Genomic DNA, 15,767 nt, shown 5'->3' with positions numbered 1-15,767 from the left:
AGGACTTCTGCCGCGATATGATTTTTAGGACTTGTGCCTTTTAGGACTTCTGCCATTTAGGACTTGTGCCTTTTTCATTCACTTGCTTTAGTTCTGAAATTCGCCACCACCACACGAAATTGGGACGATGCAGCAACTAGTTGGCAATAATGCTACGAACGTATCTAATTCCATCAGTAACAGCTATATTTGTACTACTAAGATTATTATTATCACTATCTGTTCTGCACTTATACACGAATTACATAATACAACCTATTTCATTCTAAGAATTAATCACATAATTAGTTAAGAAATTCGTTTCTTTCGAATGGAGATACGAGAATCCCAAGACAAATTCCTAAAACAAAAATAAATAAATACGTAAAATGAAAACTACACTATTTTATATTTACTGCTGAGTAGTTATGTTTCTTGTATTAGAATATGGAAATTTAATGGCAATAAATATATTTACACCATTCCTTTAAAGTTAGCACGTGATAGAATGGAGTTATGCCTACAAAAAATTCTGAAATATAATCGAAGTTAGATTAAATAATATAGACTCATTTAAATTATCTTAAGTAATCTTATAAAGTTACCGTTTCATGGCAGGGAAGTGTTAAAATAACAAGGCCAGAATCATTTTAGTTAATACCAGTATGTTAAAATCAAATATCTATTTTATGGATACACGTATCTTCCTTGTGCTGTGTAAATTTTTGTAAATTTTGAACCCATTAGAAAAAAAATCTTTTGTTCGGAAATATTGGCAAAACCCGGATAATGTAATTTAAAAACTATTTATTCGCCTGATGCTAATCTTATTTGCTGTAACGTGTCTGCAGCATCTATACACACAACGTATTTCGCTAGCAGGAAAAATAGTTAAAGCAACATCTTTTAATTTTACTTTTTAGTTTTCTGATAAAAATACCTCTTTATTATTTGTATACTTTTCGAAGAACTCAAAAAGAGAAAGGATTTTCTTTCCATATACACACATACACCGCATAAGTGCGTAAATTTGAGCAGCGACAAATATATTAAAGAATTTAACATGTGAAACTTCCGTTCGTTATTCTTAAAGACTAGCAGAATACCCGTTCTTCATACGGGGAGAATAGTTTCATTTTCGGTATAAGGAGCATCAAAACTGTCACCAGTGAACTTAGGGACCCCAAAACTATGAGTTTAACACTAGTATCAGTCATTTTCACTTACTATTACATGTCATCCTCTCCCTTTAGGAGTAATAATGGGGGCTGAATTTGGATTTAAACGGCATCGGAAGTGTCACTGTTCATCTCAGCCACCCAAAAAGCATGGATTCGACAATGATATCGACAATTTTCGACCATTTTTATATACCCACATCTTCTCCCGCCACAAGTTGCGGTGCTGAATTTGGATTTAAATGTCATCGGTAGTGTCACTGTTCATCTCAGGACCCTAAAAACCATGAATTCAACACTAGTATCGATCATTTTGGATCATATATATATCCGCCTCCAAGTTGCGGGGATGCATTTGGATTTAAAGTGCATCGGAAGTGTTACTGTTCATTTCACCGACTCTAAAAACTATGGATTCGACACTAATATAGGTCATTTTCGATCATTTTTATATATCTCTCCGCCTCCAAGTTGCGGAGATGAATTTGGATGTAAATGGCTCGGAAGTGTTACTGTTCATCAAAGCAACCACTATAATATATTCGACTATAATATCGGTCACACACACACACACACACACACACACACACACACATATATATATATATATATATATATATATACTATTTCATATATATATACCCCTCTCCTCTGTCCCCAGGTCACGGCGCTTAATTTGGGTTTAAACGGCATTAGAAGCGTCACTGCTCATCTCAGCAACCCCAAAAACTACAGATTCAACACTAATATCAGTAATTTTCGATTATTTTTTAATATATCACCCACTTCCCCCTCCCTAAAGTTTCGGCGTTGAATTTGGATTTAAACTGCATCGGAAATGTTACTGTTCATCTCAGTGGCCCTGAAAACTGGATTCACACTAATATCGATTATTTTCCAACATTTTAATATACCTCCCCCTCACTCAATTTGCGGGGACAAATTTAAATTTTTTAAACAGCATCGAAAGTGTCACTGTTCACCTCAGCGACCGCAAAAACTATGGATTCGACACTTATAGCGGTCATTTTCGATCATTTTATATATTTTCCTCTCCTTCCCCCAAGTTGCAGTGCTGAATTAGAATTTAAGCTTCATCGGAGATATCAGTGTTCATCTCAGCAACCCCGAAAACTATGGGTTCGACATTAAGATCGATAATTTTTAATGTATATCCGCACTTCCTTCCTCCAAGTTGCACCTTCAAAGTGAAATGATAAAACCATCTCAGGCCCGAACCTCATCTATGTTGAAAGTTTTTGTCGAGATCAGTCTGGTGGTTCACGTGTTGTTAAGTTACAAATATAGTTACTTTCATTTATATATATAGTTACATTCTTTCATTTCTAGTCTAGTTAGTTACATTCTAGTATACTTTCATTTATATATATGTTTATAAAAAACTCAGCTATTGCTTCTGGACTATTTCAATGGTTCGTACTTTAATACATCCTTTCCTCAACCATGGTTGCGGAATTGATTAAACGTAATGTTCTTGTATTAAATAAATGTATTTTAAATATATATTTCTCATTAATTTCAATTAAGTTGCTTTTCAAAGATCCTCTAAAATTTCAGTGACGCACTATGGGCTATAAGCTATTAACTTCTATGGCCACCCTGCTACAAACTACAGACTTAAATATTCGATAAAGCATTTCAGTACTAAGTAGTTGCCACAATACCAATATGAACGTACGGTATTCAATTCCAACGGTAACAACTATGTTAGTAACACTAAAATTATTATTAATAATGATAACGAGTAAGGGTTTAGGATGTTTCGGTGTAGGATGTTTCGCTGTAGGATGTTTCGGTGTAGGACGTTTCAGTGTACGGACGCTACGGTGTAAGGACGGTTTGGTGTAAGGACGCTTGCTGTAAAAGACGTTTCGGTGTATAGCCTAATATTTGATTGCATTAATCATATGCTTGTAATGAACAGGCATGAAGTGTCATAGTGTAGCCACTCTGGAATAGTGTAAACTGATTAACATTGTTATTGAGTCTCATTGTTATTGAGACAGGATTATAATACAACACCAATCCATTCGCAACAATAATTTCTATTCAGAGATGTCCATAGGCGAGTTTTATAAAAGTAATAATCAAATTTACTGCAAAATATTCAGCATTATTTCTAAATTGAAATAAATATATTGTACAAAGTTCCTGAGACACAGTAATAATATACACAAACTGAATAATACCTCAAAGGAATTTTTGGCGTAGGAGACCCGGGTTCGATTTCCGGTGAGAGCTCATGTGGTTCGGATTCCACGTTAATCAGTATGTGGACGTCTCATATAGCCTCACTGCTGAACGGGACGTTAAACTCAGAATCAACTCATCTCAACTCAAAGGAATTTTGTTGAAAAAATATAATTACATAGAATCACTCAACTAAGATCTAAAATTGTACACAATTCCTTTTAAGACTGTAATCACATCGTCAGATTTGTAATTTTCACAAACGTTGTTCAGTCTCTTCGTAACATCGGCGTATTTTTTCTTTGTTCTGACTTCATATCCGCCAATTAACTTATTTTTTCCATTTGAACAGCACTAACAAGGAGACTTACGGAAGTGTAATTTACTGATTTGAATGAAACTTTGCATACTTGTAGAATATCAAAAAATAATCGTCACTTTTTTTTTTAATTTTATTTTTGGCAATGGTGCGGATTTAAGGGTAGAAACCACTCTTTGAACGTTAGAGGTGGCCTCCAAGCATAAACAGAAAGCAATCATTAAAACAGAAGATTAAATGATACAACCAGCTTACTGTCAAGGTTGTTTTAGGACAGGTGATTCAGAACCTGACGTTGAAGTTACAAAATTCAAATTGGCGGATCCAATATGATGATCACAATTACAAATAGTCTTCTGGTTTGAAATGTTCTGCAGTTAGCCAAGAACAATTATAATTGGCAGGGGCTACTGAGAGAAGGTGCAGACTGATTTGAAACCCCTTTTTGTACTTATTTTAACAGGACGTTTGATTAAATCTATAGCCAAAAAGTTAGAAGCCAATGCCAATGCACTTGTCGCGAATGTGAAGCAACACATATTGGAAAATTAAATATTTATAACTCTGATCAATAGGTTTAATTTTTAAATACAGACGGGACGTACTCTAGTGTTTACAGGGACACAAACAATAGAAAGTGTGGTACAGTCAGTAAATTCTATGACTCGTAGCTACATCATACAGCCTTTATTTTCTGCAAATAGTGTTTTGTTATCACCACTTTTAATTGTTTTGTAGGAAAACAATGGAACATTTTGTCTTATAGTCCAACACAACCTCTTTAAATTTGAAGGTAAAGAAGTCCTTGTAAAAGCATCAAATCCGGAAAAATTAACATCAAGTCTTGTGAGATCATGGTTCCAAGAGATTTTTCTTCAAGCGTCTAATGCAAAGTCCATTTTGTTATTAGTTTCGTGGAGTGGTCACAATTCAACTTTGACCTATTTTAAGAACAAAAGAGTAACTCATAATAGAAACAATTTCTGCAGGAACAACTGGTAGGATTCAGCCCCTTGTTGTGTTTTTTTAGGCCGTTAAAAATTTTCTGGAGACATTTTTCTGACACTGTCCTTCTCTACAACTATAACATGAATTTACATCTCCGTAATAATATAATTAAGATCTCATCACTGATTCATAATCAGTTTTCTTTTCCTAGATTTGCTAATCTTATTGGGTATGCATGATGCAGCATTTTGGGATTTGTGCACAGTTATTGCCGTAATAAGGTGTGTGTGGTGTACACAATGTTTATGCATCACACTTTTTTACTATATATCATTACCGTAAAACGTTTTCCCAATCAATTAATAATTATAACATTTGAGGATATAAGAAGTTCTGACATAGAGTGAAGCGAGGGGACTCACTATAAATAAGTAACCCTTGCCAATTACAGAAACATTTAATTTTTATTTTATTTATTAATTTATATATTCTACTTCGTGAATTTATTTCTCCCTAACGAATAATTTTCATTTTGAAGAGTGGACGTTTCGGTGTAAACATTAGAACTTTTACACCGAACCAGCCTCACACCTAAACGTCCTTACACCGAGCAATCCGTACACATAAACGCTCTGCACCAAAACGTCCTACACCGAAACAGCCGTATCCCAGGAGTAGTTAATTACGAGTGTGACAATTATTTGCTACAGAAAGACTTCTGTACAAGAAATATATGTGTAAAAATAATTTACTTCAAAACAACACAAGGAAAGCAAAATTTATGACGTACATAACTAAAACACAATATTATGTTACTAATATGAAGTCAATGGTGTGGAAATAGAGAAAAACAGACATTATGAAAGATCTGGGAATCACATTTGGTAGAAAGTTAAAATTTTGTCAACATAGAAATATATCATGGAAAGAGTAAGAAAGGACAATAGGCTTTATTTATTTATTTATTATTTCAGAACGATAGAATATGTATTTATACAAATAACTTGTAAGAACTAAGGCTCTGTAATATGAAACAGTATATCAAAAACTTTGACTAACAGATTGATAGTATTCTTCTTACGGACGCGATGGTAGCGCCACAAGAGATTTTTTAGGACTTCTGCACTTTAGGACTTCTGCAGTTTAGGACTTCTGCCTCGGTATGATTTTTAGGACTTCTGCCGTTTAGGACTTCTGCCTTTTAGGACTTCTGCCGTTTAGGACTTCTGCCGTTTAGGACTTGTGCCGCGAAATAATTTTTAGGACTTGTGCATTTTAGGTCTAATGCCGTTTAGGACTTCTGCCTTTTAGGACTTCTGCCGCGTCCCCAAATAAACTGTTGAATCGTAAAAATAGGGAAAGATAGACAACGCAAACAGTGGTAGTTTCACATATTGGCAAAAGAAGATGGGCAGAGTAGATCACGAACCTCCACTGCCATCTTGAAATCCGCCATTTTGAAATCTGTGATTTTTTTGACATGGAAAGGTAGTCATGTGTTATATCAGTTAGGGCCAGCATGTTCTCAAAAAGTCAATTATGAACTTTAGTGATCGGTATGTGTACTGTATTTGGAAGATTTACAATCATCTTCATAGTCATTTACGAAAATCTAGGAGACTGATACTCGTATGTTGAAAGTCTGGATTATCACGAAAACACATGTAATTAAACATATTTACAAGCCAAGAAAACTAACAGTGAAATTTGATATCCAAGTTGTATATTATTATTATTATTATTATTCAAAATGGCGGATTTCAAGGTGGCGATGGAGGTACGTGAACTACTCTGCCCATTCTTATTTTGCCAATATGTGAAACTACTACCGTTTGCGTTGTCTATCTTTCACCATATTTACGATTCAACAGTTTATTTGATGTATTTCAATAACATAGCATAGCGCTTCTCCCACCAACTTTGACCCCCCTCCCTCTCAGTTTCTTATGGAGCTCAGCCGCTATAACTTTGTACATATACATATTTTCACATCCTCTATCAAGTACACTAAGTCTCATCACGCAACTCGGTTCACCATTTGGACCTTTACTTGTCAGTGAAATGCTAGAAGAAAAAATTTAAAAGTGGTGATACAAGTCTACAGGATGGCCCAAGAGAAGATCATCCCTCAATGATTTAACATATGTCTATTACTTATTTAGCTAGGAAGCTGAACATTAATACTGGGTCCATTCCAACTATATTACATAGCTATCTGCATGTGAGCGAACTGGCAGCAAGGCTGGTTCCCATATTGTTGTTACTTTTTCAAAAATAGCAACTTGTGGAATATGAACCAAGAATTTTGGACCTATACCCCAAAGACAAGGATACTTCTCCAAACAGGTTAGTGACTATGGACGAATGCTAGGTGTATCTATTTGATCCTGAAACCAAAAAGAAATGAGCAAAACATGACAACATACTCGGCCTCCAATCCCTCTCTCAAAGAGCTGAAGTGTAGCAAAGCCATGCTGTCCGTGTACTGAGACAGAAAGATGTGACTGATTACTTCCTGATCAATAGAACCTGATGCAAAGGTTAAGGGATGCCATCAAAGCAAAGAGACGGGAATTGCTCTCGAAAGTTGTGCTGGTGCTAGTGGACAACAGACTGGCACACTGAGCAGCAAAAACACTCAATTTATGTGCCAATCTGGCTACAAGCCTTTGGGCCACCTACAACATTCACATCATGATCTGTTCAAATACTTCCTCTTCTCAAATATGAATAAATATTTGCGTGATAGGAGTCTTGAGGATGATAAGGAGTATAAATACGGTAGAAAACTGGTTTTCCCCAACTATGTACGTACATTCTGCTGGTATTAACGGACTGATCCATGGATGTAAGAAAAGTAAGGTAATACGAGGTAAATACTGTACGTAGAGAAGGCAGATTATATTTAAGATTCATGACTCATTTTTATCATGGTAACGGAAAGAACTTTCTGTCCTACCCTCACAAAAATACATTTTATAAGGGAAAAGTATCTGTCTTTTGTAATTATTGCAGATTTACTTTCAAATTGCAGAAAGAAATTTTCTCTGTTAAATACGTATGAACTACAAATAATTCCTCTCCGTTGTGGAGAGTTTACTAAAATGTTGGGTGTGTAAGAAGAGACTGTCCGTATCTATGGAAGTGTCCATAAAAGGGAGGGTTCTGTCACATAAAAATGCATATACAGGGTGTTTCAAAACAACACCGATAACGTTTGGAAGGTGATTCCCGACACCAAGATAAGACGAAAAGTATAGACCAACCTGGGTGCACAAATGCTTTCTTTCGAAAGAGGCTGACAAAAACATGAAAAAATGAAGTTTAAAGGTCCATAGCTCAGAAACTATGTGACCTACCGTAGTCGGGTCAAGACTTCACGCTTAATGGAATTTACAATTAAAAGCAATGGGTATTCCCTTTCATCCGACCTTGGCCCGTCATCTTGTTCTTGAGTTATGGCTGTTGTTTAGTTTTTCTGACAAACTTTCGGCTGGCTATAGCGCCGAAAGGAAGCGTTTCTATACTCAGATTGGTTTATACTTTTCATCTTATTTTGCTGTCAGCCATCACCTCCCGAACACGATCGCAATAACTGACTATTGAAGATGATGAAATCATTGGACTTTATTGAAAATAATGGAATGAAATTATGTTAGTTTAATCCCCCATTCTTATGCTATTACGGCTAAAGGAGACGTTCAATTAATGAAAGTGAATAAAGAATAAATTAAATTGTTGTATTATCCCACCGGGATCGTACCCGGAACCATAAATGCACCAAAGGCGCATGCACTACTCACTAAACCAACGGGAAGGGATTAGAAGTTAATAGATGGTTACTTTGAAATATATGATATGGTTATGACAATAGTGATTTCCTTAAGAATTTAAGATCCTATGTAGGTGTCGAACGAATGTTAAATATCGCTTTGAGACGATATGTCGTTTAAATTTTCATGACTGATTGAAATTTAGCGCCTGACGTAATTCATTAATTCAATTTCAACATCGGCGAGGACCAAAGTCATATAAGACGTAACTCCTTTTCAGGTAACCAAATGAGTGTTAGCCAACGGTTAATTTTGGTAGTATCACCTTTTTTCAACGGTTGCTAATACGAGGGAGAATCAAAGAGTAAGTTACACTTCCAAGTTATGGCCATTTACGAAACCACCTACACATTGGCAACACAGCTATAACAATATACACTGTACGTTCGCTTTTCTACATAGTCACCAAGAGACTGCAAACATTTCTCGTAATGGTCAATCAACTCTTCGATTCCGGATGCATAGGAATTACCTACAGCGATTTGTAACCGCCTAAAGACGGCTGCTTTCACTTCCTTATCGTTTTGGAATCGTCATAAACCGAGATCCTTTTTCAGCTTACCGAACACATGATAATCACATGGCGCTAAGTCCGGACTGTATGGAGGATGTTGCCATACCTCGTTGCCTTGAATCATTGCAGCAGTTCGGACGTTTGGCGGGCCGTGTAAGGTGTTGCTTTATCGTGCAGCAAAATCACACCGGCGCACAATTTTCCCTGTTGCTTTTCTTTAATTGCTTTATGCAACCGCTGCAACGTTTGATATACGAAGCCGCGTTGATTGTCGTACCTTGCGGTATAAATTCTATGTGCACTACACCCTCCATTTTAAAAAGAACACTGTCGATGTTTCCTGCTGAATGTTGAACCTTGGCCTCCTTTCGTGGTGGTGATGTGGTGTGCACCCATTCCATCGATGTTCTCTTTGATTCGGGGGTGAAGTTGTGGACCTGTGTGGGGGCCGCGGTGGCTCAGTGGTAGGGCGTTCACCTCTGGTGCTTGGGGTACCGGGTTCGATTCCAGTACCCGCCAAGTGAACTTTGTGGTGGACAAAAACTGTGTACGTGGGTTTCATCGGGGTTCCCCGTTTCCTCCCACTTTCTTCATTCCACCTTTTCATTCATTACTCATCATCACCGTCTCCTTTAGCCTAACCGGCATAATCGTGGGATGTAAAACTCAAAGATTTCATTTCATTTTATTTCATTTTGGTGGACCTGGGATGATTCGCCGCACAAACTCGTTGCCTTCCACAGAATACCGTTGCAAAAATGCCAGTGACGATTGGAAATGATGTCCCTTGTAATCACCAATGAGCAGACGTGGGACCCATTTTTGACAATTTACGAAAGCTAAGGTACTCGTGAATAATGGAGAACACACTGCCATACGAAATGTTCAGCAGGCTGCCAATTTCTTGCAGTGTTATGCGCCGATTCTCTCTAATGATCTCACCCACACGGCTAACATTTGCAACGGTACCGGTCGTTGCGGGCCTGCCTTTGCGATATTCCTCCGTGAGATCCATGCGTGCGGCGTCAAATTGCTTACACTATTTTATAATATCTGGGCGAGACATTGCACGCTCACCATATACAGTCACGATGAATGTCCGTGCAACTAATTCGTTTAGCCTACAGAAATCTGATCGCTGCACGCACCTCCAATTTGGAGTGAACATCCAGTTAACGCGCTTTTGAACCTAGCCAGCTCTGCACACACAATACGATGGCAGACCACACAAACCTTTCTCTTGGACGTGTCAGCAGTTACTGTAGCTTGTCCCGCATTGGCCAGTCACGGCACAGAGCGTGCTGTTGCACTGAGCTAGTGTAACTTACTTTATGATTCGCAATCGTACGTTCATGATGTCCGATTTGCCGCAGTAAGTTTTCAACTAAACAATTTTCAACAGAAACACAATCAAATTGTAGACCAGTTTTAAACTTAGCTACCAAATATATACGTTGGTCAACGGTGAATACCACTTGGTTGAATTCGACGAAATTAGCAACCATCAATTGTGGTTAATTAAAAGCGAAAATTCATTGATTGAAATCAATGGTTTTGACTACTATAAAGTCCTTGCGTGGCAATGTTGTTTTGCGCACGAAAACTCAACCACAAAGCAACATTGGACCGACAAATTTGGTTAGTAGGGTTGCTTGAATTCCGATTTAATTCATTATCTTGCGTTTTTATCCAAGCTAAATACTCCACAAAAGTATAGGAGACACATGCAATAAACACTCGGATCCAAAATTTTGATTAATATTTCATGAAATAAAGTTATCTGTGAATACTCTGAACAAGACAAAAAAAGGTAAATGTCTATGTTAAGAAAGAAAGGAAATATATTCTAAAATTTTCACTAGAGGGGGTTGTTCTTAATTGATCTACATACCTAATTACAATCCTTGAAGTCATTCATAAACCATAGTTGCTTAATATAGGCTACAGTAGCTCCGTGAATAAGGATAACGAAATCAGGCATCCCAATAATGTATTGTTGTTCATTTTAGTTTGTTTTACAATTCTTTGTTCATTTTCGTTTGTTTTACAAGTATCTTTCTTTCCCTTTAAAAAAAATCAGAGCTATGTCTTCTTAATGGCATTATCTTTTTCTCTTTTCAAATACGCCTACACAAAGGAAAGAAAGCATTTCTTCTGTAACTTGGAAGAACAACGTTCAGACGAACAAGTAACACTAGTTGCCTAACTTTTGGAAGCGACCACCGCGACAGAGGTGGTAGAGCAAGTTACTAGCGACTGACTGTATTAGCTGATCCTTTCTTCTTGGCTTTGAAGGCAACAACTGCTTTAACAGACATAGTAAAGCTAATGGGACTCGTCGCTGTCATCTAGTTTCTTTCTCAAGCACATCAAAGGCCAGTGGTCTAAGCTCTTACGAAGACCACGTCCCTGTGGGAAGCACTTCCTTTGTTTCTCTGCAGCAAGTGCATTACTTTTAATGGCAATATCATCTGTTCGTATCTTCTGGTATTCTTTTTATTTATTTAAAATAATAAGTAAAATATATATATGTCTACAAATCAGCACGATAGTCCTTGGCTTTGTCATGCACAATTTTTCTTAGGCATCAAAAATTCTGTCCTTACATTTTTTAATAAAGAATAAACCATGACGAAAATATATCCTCAAATTCTTAAAGAAATCGGCTCAAATAGTCTACGGACTATTCTTAATATTATCACTAGAAAGAAGCAAAGTATGAACCAAAAATAAATAAATAAATAAATAAATAAATAAATAAAATATGGAAATCAAAAGACTCAAATATAAGAAAAATGAAATTTTAACGATATACTTTCTAAAGATTGAACTATATATGTTTATGAATTATACATTTACATTTACATTTATATCACGCGTTCGTTAACCTTTCTAGAACCTATCAGAAATAGTTTACACCATCATTTTCAATAAGAAAACCTTATACCAGGTAATTAAAAATTCGCGTTGTCAATAATTCTATACCTATTCTACACTCTATCCACACAATAAGATTAAAACAAAGAGATATAAACCTAAGAATGTCATATTTCAGTTATCCCAATTTGGTATTAGCGTCACACAGTCAGTCCTTCATGGGACATAACACGAATAAAATAAGAGAATAATAATAATTGTCCGGTGTCCGGCACGACCTCAAACGGAACGTTAAATGCCCGGTATTTTTTTCTGTTACTAGTCCTATTCTCTATTGTATTCGGATTATTTTGGAAAATGAAATGAAATCTTTAGTTTTACGTTCCACGATTATGCCGGTTAAGCTAAAGGAGACGGTGATGATGAGAAATGAATGAAATGGTGGAATGAAGAAAGTGGGAAGAAACGGGAGAACCCCAAGAAAACCCACGAGCATGGTGTTTGTCCACCACAAAGTCCACACGGCGCGAGCTGGAATCGAACCAGGGACCCCAAGCACCGGAGGTGAACGCTCTGCTACTGAGCCACCGCGCCCCAGGTTATTTTGGAGTGAAGAAAGGAATCGTTTGTTGATGATCACGGTTAAAGCAGAGCTTATACAATTAAGCAGGGCTTTGTAATTCGCTTTCGTATCGACCTGTCGTGCGCGGAATTTGCTGAAGAGTTGAAGGCAGGAAAATTTACTGAACATGTCAAAATTGCTAAAGATCAAAAAAGGACATTTTCAAGAGCGCAGCAGCTATATCTTCCAATTAAATAATTCATCCAGATCCAGTAAAAGTATGTAGGTATTATGGGATATTACGAAGCTGATATGACTTATTTCTAAAGCATATTTTGTGCATGCCATAATTATATTGACAACTATATTTACTCTTCTGTTTTAAATACAATATATTATTGATGGTAGACTACAAAAATTACATATGCCGACTCAACCAAAACTGGAATAAGTAAGTTTAATAAATGCTTCAAAAGTAACTAAAGTTATTAAATTCGAACTTCAAATCGCTCAATTTTATGTGAAGTAACCACTTTCAAGTCGTTCACATTTTTGACGAGCGATGACGTCACAATCTTAAGGGTAAAAACATACCGAAGAGACCTCGCGATCGAGGGCGAGGTTTAAGTCGGCGGTCGCTACCTCGATACTGGCACAAACACATGGGTTCAAATGGGTAAGCGCATGCTGAAGATGTATGCTACATCGCGACCTGGAGGTCGGCCGCGAGGATGAATTAATTAGTGGTCGCGATGATAAACAACTGAGTTTGTTTTTATATCAATGTTCAGCGTTTCCGTGAAGATGTAGAACAGAAAAAGATGTTCTACCAATACTTTCATAAAAGAAGTCTTAGTCATGCCGCAAAAGCAACTTCGTTCTTCTCGAAGTGCGATACAAATAGTTATTTCTCACAAATTGTGATAGTTATTTCTCATAAATTGAGACGTTTAGTATTGATTAATTAAAGCTTTAAATCAACTATCATCAAATTCACAAATGAAAATTCTGTAGAACAAATTATGACCTTATAATTTTGGTATTGTTAAAACTGCCGTTATCTAACTTGTTACTAAGCAATTTTTCTTTTTGGAAATTACTCCATCAGTTCTATAAACCAAAAACTATTCTTTCCAACTGAATAACAGTCTTTTCAATAATCTGATCTCTTTTTGTAGAGTGATCGATCTATTATCTTTGATTCTAAAGAACATTTTTTTCTCGAGGAAACGGTAACTTATGTGTTTTTCATGTTATAACGAGGAAAAAGATTTTTTAAAAAAATCGAAAATTTGAAATTAAAAATTTCCCACTGAAATGTGCCATGGAAATTGCTGTTCTTTTTCTACAGTGTTTCAGCTTCTATCCTAATACTTTCACCTGTAATATTAACATATGAAAACGCAATGCATCAATAGGAAATCTTTTCACGATTTAGAAACTGTGTGTAATAAAACAACTTAAGCGCTTGGTACTTTATTGAGAAGAAACTGAGTTCTGGAAATTTTCATTTACTAGCAAACTAAAAATTTTAATTTTCTTTTCTTTTGCACAAAACAATTTCAAATAAATGTTTTCATAAATTTCCACTAATCGGAAAATTTTTCAAACTAAAAGTTTTAAACATAAATTTTCATTTTTGAAAAAAAACTTTTACACAAAGATTTGAAAACGATCAGCCAATCAAACTGCACCATGAATAACTTTGCGCCGACGACCGACTATGAGTTGTAACTAAATTTCAAAGTGTGAAATTATTGTTGCTGTATATCAATCGGTTTGTATAATTACTTATTTAGGATAATTACTTATTATATTTTCACTAACAACCTTACACTATGACTTGTAACTACAATCCTAAGGCACAAAGTGTGAAACAATGTATATCAATAAGTTTTAATAATTACCTATCAGGTTTCAAGTCCAAAATTTGGAGACAATCAGAGGAATGGATCAATCAACCAGACTGCACCAAAGATAACTTTCCATTAATGACTTTAAACTACAATTTTTGATTCCAAGAGTAACATTGTTAACTACAGGCAGAGAGTAACCAATGGATTGCAAGAACGATCTTAGACTATGAGTTGTTCCTAAGGTTTAACATATATTCCTAAGTCTTAAAGTGTTCAGACGATAAATTTGGGCAAAATCTCCAAAATTAGAATTTTGGCCATTTTTATCACGGAAGAACATAGGTTGAACCATACAAATTTACAAAAAATATATACCCAAGTCCTAGAAAACCATAACCAGTTTTGATTTTTGATAATACACTGGAGTTCCGCTAATCCGAACTAACTGGGATCGAACCCTGTACGGATTACGTGATTGTTCGGATTAGTCGGAATAACAGTAAAATGGCGGTTTGAAGCGTGTGAACGGGTCTACTGTGTTGTAATACATAACGTGTAGTATTTCAAAACACGTTTTCTGACTACAGTATATGTACTATACTCGAAAAATTGTAAAAAGGTTCGAAAAACTTGATACTTTTATTTTTCCACATATAGTACAGTAGTTACAAATCTTTCCTTTAGGGGTATTATTATCTCTGTGTATTTAAAACTGTATTTAACGAAAGTTTACTTTGTTTTCTAAGGAAACATGCACACATTTTCATCATTTTAGTTATTAATTTCCTAAAACTGTGTGTTTTCGCCACAAGAAAAATAAAATTTTCCTCCCGGCTCTGTTCGGATTACCGCGACTTCATTGTACCAAATTTAGGGTAGACCAAATGTATCCTTCCCAAAAATTTAAGATGGTGCATTAACGAACCACTGTCCTATGAAAGAAAATGAGCCTATCATTATGTTGCAGCAAAACTACATCTTAGATGATAAATCAGGCGACAAACCTCTCAAATTTAAATTTTTGGCAACTTTTTAACTGTGGAAAGACATGAACCATTCAAATCTACAGTAGTACGTATTCGAATCCTAAATTATATTTATCAATTTTTATTTTTAACAATTCACAAATTTAAGGGATAGTTTTATGTACCCCTCCCAAAATTTAAGAAGAACAAACCACTGTACCCATGTCTTATGAAAGAGAATGGACCACTATAATGGAGGTCAAAAACTTCAAAAATTTGTTTTTGACAATTTTTTACCCAAAGAAGAAAATGAAGATGGACAAACCAAATTTATAGAGGTATACACCATGATCCTACACTACCATGATCCTACACTACTTTTGGCAATTTCCAACTTTTAAGGAGTGGTCCTATAAATCCCTCCGCAAATTTGAAAGAGGTGGGCCGATGTACCCATTGACATAATTTAGAGCGGGTGATCTAGGTACACCTGGTAGATGGCCTCTAAACCAGGGGCCCAGATAC

At 36.0% G+C, this 15,767-nt stretch overlaps 1 protein-coding gene across 1 annotated transcript in view; it reads right to left on the bottom strand.

The window, feature by feature from the left end:
* The window catches only part of LOC145668269 (COMM domain-containing protein 4), a 323,145-nt gene that overhangs the window by 50,592 nt on the left and 256,786 nt on the right, over positions 1 to 15,767 (bottom strand). The gene's annotated exons all lie outside the window — the stretch shown is intronic.

Source organism: Thermobia domestica, chromosome 13 (assembly GCF_964235325.1).
Source record: "Thermobia domestica chromosome 13, izTheDome1.hap1.1, whole genome shotgun sequence".
In the NCBI taxonomy this organism is placed as follows: domain Eukaryota; kingdom Metazoa; phylum Arthropoda; class Insecta; order Zygentoma; family Lepismatidae; genus Thermobia; species Thermobia domestica.
Note: the sequence above shows the minus strand (reverse complement) of the source record. Positions and strands in the feature narration are given on the sequence as shown.